Here is a 13,622-nt window from a genome sequence, read left to right on the forward strand (position 1 = left end):
TAAATTAGTACAAGTAGACGAAAGACTGAAACAGACTTTCCTCTGAAGACACACAAACAGAGCCTCCCTGGTGGCGCAGGCGGTTGAGCGCAGTGCTGTGAAGCTGACCGCAGCCTCTGCAGTGCAGGTTCGACCCCGGCCGGCCTCGGAGCAACCCACATGGCGAGCAGACCTCTCCTGTCACGCCCGCTGCTCCCCTCAGCAGTGGATTGCGTCAGTCTGCCTGGTCTGCTCCCCACTCTGTCCCTAGTGAATCCTCTCACCCTCCCGTGCCTCTGGCCTGCACCCCGGCTCTTGTATGAATTAAGAGAAAAAAAAAAAAAAGACACACACAGCCAACGACCACCTGAGAAGCCGTTCCGCATCATTGGTCACCAGGGAAAGACCAGAGGGGCCGGCAGGGAGACACCGGCTGCCCCCATTGCAATGCTGTCATGTTTTTTCCACGCAAAGCACTAAATACTGGAGACACCGGGCCCCTCCTAGCGCTGACGGAGACGGAACATGGTGCAGCCACTGTGGGAAGGTCTGGTTGTCCTTCAAAATGGGAAACAGTTACTCCATTATCCTAAATATTTACCAAGAGAAAGAGGACCAGACGCCCCTCCAGAGACCTGTACACAGGTGCTCACAGCCACAGGGGTCCATTACAGCCCAAATGCCCACCGACTGGTGCACGGGTCACACGGGTCAGTCACACAGTGGGATGTCACTTGGCAATAAAAAGCAACGCACTGACAGAGGCCACCACATGGATGAGCCCTGAAAACATGATGCCTCCCCTCAAGCGCCCAAGGACTCTCCCAAAGGTGCCTGGCTTACTCCCCAGGAACAAGGCTCCAGCATGTGTCCCTCTCCTGTTTCAAGTTACTCTGAAGACAACTGTCCCCACCCGTATCACAAAAATGCTATCATCTCTCCCATTTCAACAGAACCTTCCGGGGTCCCAAATCTCTCTCCAGTGTCCCGGCACATGCCCACGAGAGCTTTCTCTATTTGCCATCCTCTCCACTCCGGGCTGCGAACCCTCCTGTACAGGCTCTTCCTGCACCACTGCGTGGGCAGGGCTATGGTCAAGGTCACCCATGAGTTCTATGCTGCCAAAGCCACTGGACAGTCCAGGCCTTCATCTTACTGGACCTCACCACAGCAGCGCGAGGCACCGGACACATCAGAGCACTCTCCTGGCTTTCCTCAACCTTGGAGGCCACCCTGGCGTTGCCTCCTGGACTCGGTCCACTTCCACTCCCACACTCCAGGCTCGTTCTTATAGAACAGCTTCTGCCCAGACCCCTCCCCTCCACTCCGAATGCCTTAATCCTACACGCCTCCAGTCGGCTTATAAAGCCTCATAAGCATGTCCCCAACACAACTCCTGGTTTTTCCCTTTCTTCATAAATGGCAATCCACTCCCCACAAGACAGCGCCCAGCAGCAGCCTCCCCCCCCCGGGGCCCCACACCCACATCCAATCTGTCAGCAAACCCTGTCCACGCTACCTTCCAGATGCATCCAGAATCTGACCATTCTCGCTCCCACCCTTGGGCACCCTCCATCCTGGTGGCCATGAGCGTTCTGCTGCATCTTTCTGCAGTGCAACAACTGCTTACCAGCATCAGGGGACGCTACCGAAACAAACCTAACTTACATCTCATGTCACACCCCAGTGACACGCACTGCAAGGACTCCCCCTCCCACTCACAGAAAACGACAAAAGCTTAACCCTGGCCTGGATAGCTGGCTCCTAGCCTTTGCCCCTCCCCACTGGACCCCTGGGCTCTCCCCTCCAGCCAGGTGGCTTCTACAGCCCCTCCTCAGTCCCTCCTCCCAAAGAGCAAGCCAAGCCCTCTTCACACCTCTGTCCATCAGGCTCCTCACCCTACCCCGTGGGCAGCTGGCTGGCCCCCTCCACTCAAAGGGCCCCTCCTCAAGGAGGGCTACCCTGACTACCCAATTTCGATCTGCAAACAGCGCCCAGCCACCACCTCCCTGCTGCACCTTCTCCCTGCTCAGTCAGCAAGCATGGCCGCAGTGCCCCTGACTGGCCTGTTAACTGCCCACACTAGAACATAAGCTCCTGGAGGGCAGGGGCACTTTTGAGGGTTTTGTTCACCAATAATATACCCAGCGCCAGAACATGCCAGAACTGCCTAAGACACAAAAATTGTCATTATTTGAATAAATGAATCGCAAGAATAAGGTAGGGGGAAGGGAAGGAAGAGCAGAACAAATGACTCCGTGGGCACGGTCTGAAGACCGGCCCGCCCGACCATGGCAGGCGGATGGCAGGGCGCGAGCGGGAGAGACAAGGGCCGGCGCCGGGGGCCGGGCTCCGGGGGCTCCCGTCAGCGGGCAAACAAGTGCCGGGGTGCACACTGAACACTTAGCATCACGCGTGCTGAATGTGTGATCTCTGGATAAATGCTCTCATTAGAAATTAAAATAAAAATCGATAAGAGCAGACGAGGCCAAAGCGGCCTCCACCTGTCTGCAAAGGGCGGCCACCCGGCTTGCTCGCACGCGGTCTCCGGGGCTGTCACACCGCCAGGGCAGGCTGCGTCTTCCAAACACCATTAATGCCTGCAAAGCCTAACACAAACGGACCCTTTCCAGAAAAGAGCTGTGTGGGTATAACATGGAATTTGTTTTAAAAAAATTTAAGTGCAAAATCACAGATTAAGTCACCTGTTAAGATAAACGGACCCTTCAAGGCACATTCAGCTTCTCAAGAACATAGAAGCTGGGGCTGGGGGGGGGGGGAGGGGGGGAATGGTTCTACATAATATGGAAGATTTCAAAGAAGTTACCTCTATAAAGTCCTGAGAGTCAGAAATTTTTATAGATTTTTATAGACTAAGAAAACAAAGTACAAAACTTCAAATCTGTGATCTTTACTCCCACAGAAGAAATAAGATATTATCACATGTATGGAAGTAAAACGTAACAATCCAAAGTTGATTTTTAAAAAGGCACAGGAACACCAAGTCTACAGCACCCCCACCCCCGCGCACATCACAGTGCCCTCCCCAGAGCAGGGAGGCCTCGCAGGCCCCCGGGACCCCCTCACGGTCCATTTCCCGCTTCAGGCATTCCCTGCACCTTCCACTACGGTATAGTTTCCGCCCTTGACTCACCAGTTAGTATGAAGATGGCTAACAGCAACGATATTAATAAACTACTACTGTGTACTAGACATTGTGCTAATTAATTAGTTTATATTTAATACTCATTTCTGAGACAAGGAAATTAAAGGACAGAGACGCCGCGGAGTAACTAGACACAGCTGGATGGCCAAGTGAGCCAAACTCAAAGGCAGTTACTTCAGCCCCTGGGCCCTCCTGAACACCACAATGTCCTCGGAGTTGAGGACAGATCTGACAAAACTCCCTTAGCTTAAAATGCTACGCTTCTGATGGCTGCCAAATGCCGAGCTGCGGAATCCACCCGCGGGGTCAGGAGGTGAGGACAGAGTCCACAGCGCGAGGGGTTCTGACACTGCGGTGTTCCATCGAAAGGGGCTGCTCACAGGCCACAGAGGCAGAGGAGACCTGTCCTCGGCTCAGAAGCAACAGAAACAGGTGGAAACGGAGATGCTGTCCCTCAGCACACAGAGCCCAAACAAGAGCAAGGACCAGCACCGAAAGGAGCCGGCGTGCGGCCATTTACTCGGAACTCCCCTCGCGAGCCAGCTGCGACATCCCTCGTGAGGCAGAGGCTGGAAACTGATTCGGCGGGCCCCACAGCCCTGGGGAGCCGCCGGGGACTGAGCTCCTCAGCAGCCTAGCAGCCCGTTCTCCAGCACGGTCAAATTCTTCTGTAAGAATCAGTGACTTCTAAATTCTGTTCTAGCTCCAAAACCATGATGCTCTCAACGGAAGCTCCAAATAGCCAATCAAGCCAGTGCCCGCCAGGGTTCCTCCTACCACTGCCCCCATCTGCGCAGTGAAAGTCCAGGTTTCACCATGGTCCAGCCAAGGTCTACTAATGACCAGGCCCCTGGGGAGCAGGCCTTAAAAGGCAGCATAACATAGTGGCCTCGTTGGGCCCCATCGGGGTCTCATCCCAGGCAAGCTCTCCTTTCTCCTCCCCAGCGTCTGGCGGCGCTCAGGTGCAGGGACGCAGGGCTCCGAGGAGCAGCCCTCACAGCTTTCTCCAAGCTGGCTCCAACAGTCATGCCCTTATTTCTGCAACTTTTTAGTTCTGCTCGCCCATGCTCCTAAAAACAATCTCTTTGGGCCAACAGACTTCATGGCAGTTTCTCTCAGGCACACAAACCATTTCAAGTCAATATCTATTCCACTGTAAGAAACCCTGGCACTAATAACACCCTAGTTTTCTCCAGAGCCGCTAAGTACAAAATGAGGTTACTTCTATCAGCAAAAGATGCTCAGAACGTCTCAAACTCTACCTGTATAAACTCAACACGCAGCTGTCACTAGTACCTATCACCCGGCTCAACACTAACCCGCTGTGACAGGCAGTAAACAGCCTTTACCCAGAGTAAACCAGATTCTGGCCAAGTCCGTGACCTGAAAGCGTCACAGGTGAAAAGTCTTTCGAGCACCGCCAAGATTCCCCTTCACTCGCTACTTCCCCATGCAGCCGGATCCAGGTGTCAGTTCCGATCAATCGAGTGGGCAACAAACTGGGTACCGATCTGACCCACGACTACCTGCCCTGTCCCAATAAAGAAAAATAAAGGGGAGAGGACAAGAAAGGGGGTTTCCGCTGCAACTAAATCTAATAAGCCAAAGTCAAAGGGCCCCAAGAACAAATCTCCAAATCAACCCGAATCCAGATCCTGGCTGCAAGCACCAGCAACCTCGAGGAGGTTCAAGAGCTCAGCTCAGCTACGGCCTCTCTGAGGAGCAGGGAGCCCCTCACTTGACGGACTCAGGAGAAGACAATACGGACCCTCCCCTCAGGCGTGCAGGGTTCAGCTTCACCAGCACAGGACGAAAGACTCGCAAGCAAGGAGGCGAGTGCGTGCAACCACGTCACACACAGAAACTAAGGCGTGAGAGCTATTTTACTGTTTGCCGAGAGACCTCTAGCAATCTCAACCACCCAACCAGCGAACACTGGATCTTTCCTCCGGAGCCTCTTGGGTCTCTCCCTGGGAGCTGCTCACTGACTCCCGCGCCACGACACCGGGCTTTGGTGTCCGGCCTCTGTGGCAAAACCGCAGCCACTGCTGCCTCTCCCTCTAGACGGCCAGCCCTTCGCGACTCCCTGACACAGCCCGGCCAGAGCAAGGGCTCAATTAATACATTTGCTGCTCAAATAGGTGAAGCTGAGATGATGGGGCAGGGCCGCTGGTCATCACCAACGTGGTCACGTGGTGGAATCGCAGGCTCAAGCAGTAGACACGCCTATGCGATCATCCACCTTCTCCACGTCCAGATACTAGCATTCAGGTGCTGCAAATGTACGGCTTTTGTAAGAACACTCTTCCGTTCACTACGCCAGATAATGTAAGTTTTTAATGATGAGCCAGAAAGGCCCCCAGCTCCTCGCTACTGCACCTCATCTCCGCAGGAGGAAACGCGCGGCTGCGCGGGTCAGAGCGCAGTGCCCAGGAGCGGCCCCGGGAGCAGGCCCAGCCACCACGCGGGAAAGCTCAGCACCGAGCACACCTCTTTCTTGCCCTCAAGGGGCAGAACAAGCAAACTGATCCAGGGTTAACTAAAACTGGCACCTAAAAACAGAAGTGACAATTGACTGATGAGGGATGAGGGCAGAAGACTGAAAACTCAAAGATGACCGCACAGCAGATGGGTCCGTACAGGAGCCAACACCTCTATCCTCTGAGGGGGCCACTGCGTTTCAGCGCAATATGGCATTTTCATGAGCTAGAGAGAGAAGAAAGTGCCACGGTTATTTTATAAAAAGAGCTCAGCTACTGTCTTTCACAGGGCCGCCTTCCACACATACACCATCTCTCCCCACGACCGAGTCACGTCCCAGGCAGAGTCCACAGGTCACCAGAAGGATTCCTTGGCCCATCAGCAGTCCCTAAAATCTGTGGTTGAAAACAAGTGGATCCAAAACCTAGCTGCGGGGCCTCCCCGGTGGCGCAGTGGTTGAGCGCTGGGTTGCGAAGCTGCCCGCAGCCTCTGCGGCACCAGTTCGATCCCCGGCTGCTCCCCAGCCACCGAAGGAGGATCCCACATGGCGCGGAGACCTCTCCTGCCGCCCGCTGCTCCCCTCAGCAGTGTACTGCGGTCCTTCTGCCTGCTCTGCTCCCCGCTCTGGCTCTGGTGAATTCTCTCACCCTCCTGCGCTTCTGACTGTACCCAGTGCATGGATAAACAAAACAAACAAATAAAATAAATAAATAAAACATGCCTCTATTTAAAAAAAAAAACAAAACAAAACAAAACAAAACCTAGCTGCACTTCAGTACTGCCTAGGGAGCTTTTTAAAGATATTTTCTCAACCCCACCACAAACTAACCGCCAGAGGTGAAGTCAAAGATCCCATGGTCTCAGAAAGTGTCCCCAGTGACGCCAACACAGGGCAGCCTGGCTTTCAGCCAGAGCAGGCCCTCTCAGCCTCGGCACTGCCGCTGCTGGGCTGGGTAACTGTCTTGTCTGTTTTGTCTGGCTGGGGGTAGGGGAGCGCAGGTCTGTCCCATACATATAGAGATGTTTAACAGCATTCCTGGGCTCTGCCCTTCAGAAGCCACATGGCCCACCCCCGGAGAGGTTAGGGCAAACAAAACTCCTCCAGACACTGTTCAATGTTTCTCAGGGAACAAAAAGTCCCCTCACCTCGCTGAAAACCACTGACCTAGAGTAAACTAAAAATCATTTAAGGTTCTCTTAAGGGTGGAAAAAATAAGAAAACCGCTTCAAGCCAAGAGACCAGGTCCATTTTGTCAGTCATTCTCGTCAACACGAGCCAGTCCAGATCTTGACTAACAGAAGGTCCAAACCACAGCCTCTTGTGCTTTTTATGAAATAAACTTAATGAGTTTTTACTGAGCAGGTGGTTAGTAGAGCTTCATTATCACCATCATTTACTCATCTTAAGGATTTTAATAAACACTGTAAAATTTTGGACCAACAGAGGAGACTCAGGCTGCCTCTCAAATATCCAACATGAAACTGCAAGATAAAACTTTATCACAGAAACACACTGAATGCCAATCCTGATAAGCACTCTATTTAAGGCAGAGATGGTCTAGCCGTAGTGGGCGTTATCTCTGCACCAAATGGATGCTGAGGAAGGTAAGCAAACCTGGTCCAGTCAAGTCCTCATTTCACTACTATTTTTACGAGTATTTATTACTGTTTTACCACTACTCATTTTCTACCCAGTTATGAAATGGCTTTCAGAGCCTCACGTAGTTCACTGAAGCAAGTTTCTGCTCTGTCCCGCTATAATTTACACAGGAGCTGAAGTTTTCTAAACCAAACAATCTCCTTCCTGTTCGCGAGCGAGCTAGCCAGCAACACACTCCTCTGAGCCTATCAAGACACTTCCCCCGTGCGACAGAGCCAGCCAGGGCCCGAGCAAAAAGTAAGTACCAAGGAAGGGCAAGAGCCCAGGAGAAGCACCCGAGCAGGAATGAAAAGGGGGTGCGTGTGTGTGCCGGCCCGGCGTTCTGTTAGCGACTGGAGAGCCCAGAAAGGCCAAGAGCTTCCACAGCAGGCAGCCAGGACAGCAGCTATTCTCCAAACGGTCTCCACTGAAGCGTATCTCAAAGCACAGTAGCCTTCCAACCCTCAACAACGCTCAGGACGAGCACACCGAGGAGCCCGGAGTTACGGACTTGGGGGGGGGGGGGGGGGGGGGGGGGGGGGGCTGTAGTATTCCGAAGCACGGGGGAGCAGAACCGGACTTCTGCTCCAGATGGGCTTCGCTATATTTAACCACCTCTGAAAACACGCTGCGACACCACCACTAATTACTCCAGCAAACATATGTAATTTAATGAACCTTCAGCCACCAAGGAAAAGTTAACACAACTTCCGATTCCTGTTCCCGGCTCGGCTGACTCTCAGACACGCAGCTTCCCGGACACCCCGCGGGCGGGCCCGGGCGCTCCCCCGACTCCCTCGAGGATCCAACTTTTAAAAACCCGACGTAAGTGGAAGCACAAGCGCCTCGGATGACTAAGACGAACCTCGCGCCAGGCAAGACGTCCAGCGCCTTACCTGGGTTAACTCTTGGGCTCCCGACAAACTCCGAGGTGGCCGCTACGCCGAGTCCCGCGGTACAGGGGCGCCGAGCGACTCGCCCGGGTCACAGGGCGGGCGGCGAGGCCCCGCCGGGCATCCGCGTCGAGCTCCGGAGGGACGAGGGCGCAACCACCACCTAGGAGACAGACACCCGCGGGCTGGGACGGGGCCCCCACGCGCCCCCTCCCCGCGACGCGACCTTGAGGGCCGCCTCCAGGCCGCGCCCCCTCCCCGAGGGGCAGCCTCCACGCCGGGAGGAGACGCCCCCCAGCGCCCCTCCCCGGGGAGCGGCCCCGGGCCAGCGGGCGCGGACGACGGGCCCGGCCCGGCGCCCCCGAAGCCCCGAAGCCCCGGGCCGGGCGGCCGGGCGGGCCGGCGGGGGCGAGGGCGCCGCTCCGCGCCCGGCCGCGTGCGGAGGGAGGTGCCCGGCCCGCGGCAGCCCCCCCGCCCGCCCGCCCGCCCGCCCGCCCGCGCCCGCCGGGCCTCGCGTCTCCGCCGGCGTCCGAGCGCCAGAGGCTCCCGCCGGCCGCGGCGTCCCTGACGACGGCCCCCCGGACGGCGGCCCACCCCGGCCGCGGCGAGCGGCGGCTCCGACCCGACACGCTCCGGGCCCGCGCCGGGAAGTCTCCGGGCCGGGCGCGTCGGAGCGCGGAGGGCCGGGGCGCGCCCCGCCCGGCCGCCAGGCCGCGCAGGTCCGCGGGGCGCAAAGTTGGCGGCCCGGCCCGCGCCCGCCCCGGCGCCCGGCCCGGCGCGGCCCCGGCGGCTGACAGGAGCGGCGGGACGGGCCGGGCCGGGCCGGGCGCGGGCGCCGCGCCTCCCGGGCCGCCGAGCGGCGAATTCCGGGGGGGAGGGGAGGGGGCCGGGACGCTCCCTCCCGAGGCGCCGGGGCCCGGCCGAGGAGCCCCGCAGCCGCGCGCCCGGCCCCCGCGCCGCGGCCCGCCCGCCGCCCCCTCCCCATTACCTGGAGGTGCCCGCGACCCGCCGCTAGTTGCGCTCAGGCGGGAAACGCGCTCACCGACACCATCAGCGAAGCGCCCAAAATGGCGGACGTATCAAGCAGGCCTTGAGTGCCCCCCGCCCTCCCTCCAGCCGCCCGGCGGCCAATCGCGGCCCGGTCTCCGCCCCCAGCCGCACGCCCATTGGCCTCCCTCCCCCGCCCCCTGCGGCCTATTGGGTCGCCCAGCGGCGCCGCTGCACTCACTCCGATTGGCTCGCAGGCCCCGTCCGTCAAGCGCGAGGGAGGCATTCTTTTCCCATGGTCTGGACGGATCCGGAACCTCTAGGACCCTGGAGCCCGGAGAAACAAATCAGAAGGCCGGAGAAACCTGGCCGGGGCCCCCCACGCCGTAGCAACAGCAGGGCCGCCTCTTGACGTACGCTTCGGACCACCAATCCGATAGCCAATGCTTTTAAAAACTAAAGTGAGCCAAACCAATCACGCCCGGGGAGCGGGGGCCGCGAGGGAGCCAATGAGGGAGCGGGGTCGGCGGCGGCGGGCGGGCCGAGCCGGAGGAAACCGGTGATGACGTGAGCCACAATGCGCCGCGGCGGCGGAAGCCGGCTCGAGGTGGGGAATTAGCTCAAATGGTAGAGCGCTCGCTTAGCATGTGAGAGGTAGCGGGATCGATGCCCGCATTCTCCAGGGCTGACTTTTGTGAAGGGAAATGGCCCGTCGTGGTCACTTCACCTGTATTAAAGTGGCGCTCTCAGGTGTGGGGCCAAGGGAGGGGACTGGCCACCTCCTTCCCTCGGGAGAAGTGTTGTGCTTTTGTTCTTCGGAAACGTTTACAAAGGACCTTTTTCCAAAATGCCGGCCCGGACCCCCAACCGTCCCCTCTCGGGGCCGTGCGGGCCACGCAGGAGTGCCCACCTGCGGACACCCTGCCTGGTTCCCGCATGCATGCAAGGGGCGGTCCAGAGTCCTGGCCACCCACAAGGGGGCCGCGGGCGCAGGGCCGGGCAGGACGGGCCAGCCTAGGGCCCCGGGAAAGCGAGCCGAGTGGCCACGCCGAGGACCACCGGGGCCTGCCGAGCAGGGGGCGCCTCAGCCCGGGCCCAGGAGCGTGGGCTGCTGGGTCAGCTGGCAGGGACAGAGACGGAGACCCCAGGTGGGCTGGAGCCTTCTGCGAGGGGCCTGGGTCGTGGTGGGAGCCAGTCGTGCGGGGACAGGAGGCGCCAGAGGTGCCCAGGTCGTGTAGGGACTTGAGGACAGCACCATCAGGCAGAGGGAAACCAACAGGCCCGGCCCTCAGGCCCCCCGCCCCCCAGGCCTGGAGTCGAGTGGGGTCTCCGAGTTTAGGACAGATGGCTTCCTGGCTCCTCGGGTGCTGGCTGGTCAGGGAGGATGGGATATGGTCAAGTGGGGCTTCCCGACTGCCTGCTGGTGCTCAGGACCTATAAAATGACAGCTTGGCCAAGGGGCGTGCGAGGGAGGCAGGAGCCGTAGCGGGGCTGGGGACGGTTAGAGATGACCGCCAGGCTGCACTCCTACCTTTGCACCACGCAGCTGACCTGAATGCCTCCCCCTCACTGACTTGGGGGAGAATGAAACCCCTCTGGGGTGGGTCCAGCCCAGGACATGGGGAGCCAGGTCTGCATCGCCCCACACCCCGAACCCCCTTCAGCAGTGCCTGAGCCTGGAGGCAGACCCTCTGTGCTGGTAGCTGCATAACTCTACTATCATCCCATTCTGCAGGCTAGTTCACTGAGGCTCCAGAAAGAATTCAGACACCATTTGTGGCCCACAGAGGCTGAGTGACCTTGGCTGGGTGATCTTAGCCTCCGATTTTCCAGTTCTTATCTGTAAACTACTGGTGATAATATTTGCCAATCTGTGCCCATGGCCTGAAGGGTGCACCCCGGGCAAATGCAAATGTCCCTCACATTGATCCTGCTGATCAGAGAGGCCAGGAGCCTTGCCTGAGGTCACACAGCCAGAGAGCACAGCTGGGACTGAAACCCAGGTTAGGGAAAAGGTTGGGAGAGGGAAGCACAGAAGCTTGATGAGGGAAGAATATCCCTTGGGTGAGGGGCAAGGGTCATCACAGACCTGGGGGCAGAGAAGGGGAGAGGCCTTTGTAGAACCAGCTAAAGAAGGGTATTTGCTCAGACTCGAGAACCAGGAAAAACTTACTGGTTGGAGAAGGGTGTGTTCAGGGCTGGCCATACTTAGAAAAGACAGATTGGAACAGGGCAGCACAGGCCCAGAAGGGCAGGCCCCAGGGGCTGGACCAAGGAGCACTGGAGACGCGGCAGGGAACTCGGCCAGATGGGTGCCTGAGCGGAAGGCTGGGCGTGGGCCGGAGAAGGCAGCCAAGACGGGGACCTGCCCTCCTGGGAACCTGGGGAGGGCCCAGTCACCCACCCATCTGTGCATCCCTTTACTCATTCATCATCAAAAGACTTGCCAGTACCTGCTTCAGGCGCCTCCATCCCAGACTTTGAGGTGGACTGTAATTAAGTGATATAATGTAGTACCTCGCCCAATATAAGTGGGCCCCCATAATCTCCAATTATAAGGAGCTCCTAAACTAGCCTGAAGGGTTGAAGTCAGGGAGGACTTTTGAGAGGAGGAGGCATCTGAGCCGTGCCCCTCTCTCAGGAGCCCTAGGGTGCTACAGACAGGCTTTGGGCAGGAAAGTGATTCAGAAACATTACCTTGGCCTCGCCATCCTAAAACGTCTAGATTTCACAGATCATCACCCGCTTCTCTCCTTGAGTCCTTTTGTGGTCTAATTTTCGATTTCAACCCAGCTACACCTAAAAAAGAAATCTTATATGAGTGTCTTCAGACAGGCTCAACAGGAGTGAGGAAAGCATCATGAACACCCATCACCCAGCTATTATTTATTAACTTTTGGGAACAGAGCTGCCAACTGTTAATTCTATCGAGTAATGATTTTATTTTAATACCATTTACCATTTCTGTGATTTCACAGAAGAGGACATTTTAGCACACTCTCAGCAAAAACTAGCTCAGGATCAAGAAAAAGACTTTAAATTGAGTAAGTTTGACTAAAGAAACTTCCTTTTGGGGTGTCGCCAGTGCTCAGTCCTGCTCCGAGGTCTGGGTGGGGTCTCCCTGGCCGAAGACCGGGGTGGCTGGAGAGAAGGGCCAGAGAAGGGGCTCTGGTGGGCGATGCAGGGGCGACAGTTTTGACCAGGGACACGGGGCTAGTCTTTCTCTCTTCCTTCTCTCCACTGCACTAAGATTCCACCCGGCTTGGGAGGAGGCAAGTGTTTCCCTTCCCATCAAAAGGGCCCCTGCAGAAAGAGGAGCCCCCGAGTCACCAGCAGTCAGGGCTACCTTCCAGCTATAAAAAGGCTCCTGGGGCCTCCCCGGTGGCGCAGCGGTTGAGCGCTGGGTTGCGGAGCTGCCCGGGGCCTCTGCGGCGCCAGTTCGATCCCCGGCTGCACCCCGGCCACCGGAGGAGGGTCCCGCATGGCGCGCAGACCTCTCCTGCCGCCCGCTGCTCCCCTCAGCAGTGGACTTCGGTCCTTCTGCCTGCTCTGCTCCCTGCTCTGGCTCTGGTGAATTCTCTCACCCTCCTGCGCTTCTGACTGTACCCAGTGCATGTATAAACAAAATAAACAAACAAATAAATAAATAAATAAAACATGCCTCTATATTAAAAAAAAAAAAAAAAAAAAAAAAGGCTCCTGGGCGGAGGGAAAGAGATGTGTGCAAGGGCCTCTGGGAGAGGACCTCAGGGGAGGAGCCAGGGAGGAAGGGGTCTTCCTGGAGCCCAGCCCACAAGGGTGTGGTCTTTAGGGGGTCCCAATGCTGTGAGGTTCCAGCTGAGAGGCTCTGGAGAACTCCGAAGGGGCCAGGTGGGACCCCAGGCCCACCCAGTTTCCCGACTGCCCAGGTTTCGTGGAGACGGAACCTCAAACGTCCCGGTTGGTCCCACTGCATCTTGTCTGGCCGTGGAGAAGAGCAGGCAACACTGCAGGGGTGAGAGGGTTTGGAGGGAAGGTGGCTACCTCGATGAGCACCCAATTAGCCAATTAGTCATGGTTTTTGGATACTTGAACAAATTGATGAAAAAAATCTGGTCTTCACTCTCTCCCAAGCCTTGGTTCCCTCAACTACAGGTGGAGGACTCCGTCCATCTAGCTGGCCATCATGGCGTTCACACGAAATAAGCTGCCTTTATTTAACCGTGTGACTTAAAACACAGCTCGGACCTCGCCTCCTCCAGGAAGCCCTCCCTGCCATCCCATCTGACCCCCTCTCTGGGCTGCTGGATAGCTCAACACTACACTGTCCCCATGGCTCTGAAAACTGTCCGCCTCCACCGCTGGATATGAAGCGCCTTCGAAGGAGAGGCCGCACCACCTGACCTCTGGGACCCCCCACTGTGACTCCAGCACAGGGCTCTGCTCCCAGTGGGTGCTTACATTGTGGGAGGTGGGCTTTCCTCGAGTCCCCCTAGCT

At 57.5% G+C, this 13,622-nt stretch overlaps 1 protein-coding gene across 7 annotated transcripts in view; it reads right to left on the bottom strand.

The window, feature by feature from the left end:
* The window catches only part of PPP6R3 (protein phosphatase 6 regulatory subunit 3), a 119,128-nt gene extending 109,912 nt beyond the window's left edge, over positions 1-9,216 (bottom strand). For 6 of the 7 annotated variants that reach the window (XM_037517434.2, XM_037517433.2, XM_037517431.2 and 3 more), the window contains exons 1-2: positions 9,147-9,216; positions 8,162-8,321 (exon numbers count right to left, since the gene is read on the bottom strand). The gene's annotated coding sequence lies outside the window, so the exon portion shown is untranslated. The remainder of the gene's footprint in view (positions 1-8,161; positions 8,322-9,146) is intronic. The other variant, XM_037517432.2, reaches the window with a different exon arrangement.
* Between the last annotated feature and the right edge of the window lie 4,406 nt (positions 9,217-13,622).

The sequence above is a fragment of the Talpa occidentalis genome, unplaced genomic scaffold (assembly GCF_014898055.3).
Source record: "Talpa occidentalis isolate TD23 unplaced genomic scaffold, MPIMG_talOcc4v2.1 talOcc4.17, whole genome shotgun sequence".
Lineage (NCBI taxonomy): Eukaryota > Metazoa > Chordata > Mammalia > Eulipotyphla > Talpidae > Talpa > Talpa occidentalis.